Below are 1263 nucleotides of genomic sequence, written 5' to 3'. Positions count from 1 at the left end.
GTTTTGCGGTTGGCACAGCAGTTCCATCACGCCCCTCAGGTCCTCTCTTTTTCCACGGGCAGGGCAGGTCCCAGAACACAGCGGGAGGTCCCCAGGGTCGCCGGCCACACCCGGCTCTCGGAGCTGCTCCACGTGGAGGGTGGCTTTGCTTCCTGACCCGACTCCAAGACCCAGCGCCCAGGGCCCCAGGAAGGACCCACGCGGCCTCAAAGGACGTCCATGGTCCGCTCAGCCAGCACAGCGTCGCAAGTCCCTATCCCAGGGCACCGATGTGCCAGGTGGCAGAAGAACATTTAATTTAGAAACTACGTCAACTTTATTAGACTTACCAGCTCCACATCCTTTGACATTTTTAGCACATAAAATACAATTTTAAAATACATACAAACCACATAGCTCATGTTTCATTTTAATTATGCCTCCTGCAACAATTAACTTCATTTTCTCATAATTAAGTTGGGCATGAAGCTAGCCCCGTGGGGGCTTTAAGCACCAGGGCAGGCTTCTCAGGCAGCGCGGATGCTGGAAACCATCGGTTCTGAAGCCTTTGTTTTTCTTTTCTTAATTTTGTCTCACAACCTCGGACAGGTAAAGCACAACAAGCTTATATCTCTAGAAGACTAGAGGAAGATTTTAGAAATTGTAAGAATGTGGCGACTGTCAACTATGAAGAATTAAATACCCAAAATTTACAGAACCGTGAGACCCGAAGCAGGGTTTGTATTTATTTTATGCCCTTGCTATCGGGGGCTGGATAATTCTCTGTCCTGCGCATTGCAGGAAGTTTAGCAGCACCCTGTTAGGCCAACCAAAACTTCAGTAGCACTTCCTGGTTATGCCAACCACTGTCCCCAGACACTGCCTAGCATCCCCTGTGGGGACAAAACCATCCTGGGTAAAAACAGGATCCAAAGTGAGGCCCCCTTCGCCGCCTCAGACCCCAGCTCCCGAGGAGGTGCTGAGCCCCCACATCCCCCTAGCAGAGGGGGCTGCGCTCCTGGGACCTCCCACGCTCCTGCTTTGGTGCACCTGCCACGGGCCGTGGTTTGGTTCTCGGCTGCCGCGGGACACACGAGCTGAAAGCCTAGCGGAGCAAAAGCGCAGTGTGGGGGCGGGTCTCCCAGACAGGAGCCGGGCAGGGCTCCCCGGGGGGTCCTTCTGCCCCCTGGCCCGGCCCAGGCTTCTGTCTGAGCCCTTGCTTCCCGGCACAGCGCCCCGGGGACGTCGGTGGCTCCCCAAGGAGTGTGGGGGCGGTGAAGCTTT

This window comes from Dasypus novemcinctus, chromosome 19 (assembly GCF_030445035.2).
Source record: "Dasypus novemcinctus isolate mDasNov1 chromosome 19, mDasNov1.1.hap2, whole genome shotgun sequence".
Lineage (NCBI taxonomy): Eukaryota > Metazoa > Chordata > Mammalia > Cingulata > Dasypodidae > Dasypus > Dasypus novemcinctus.
The sequence above is the reverse complement of the archived record's forward strand: the minus strand, read 5'-3'. Positions refer to the sequence as shown.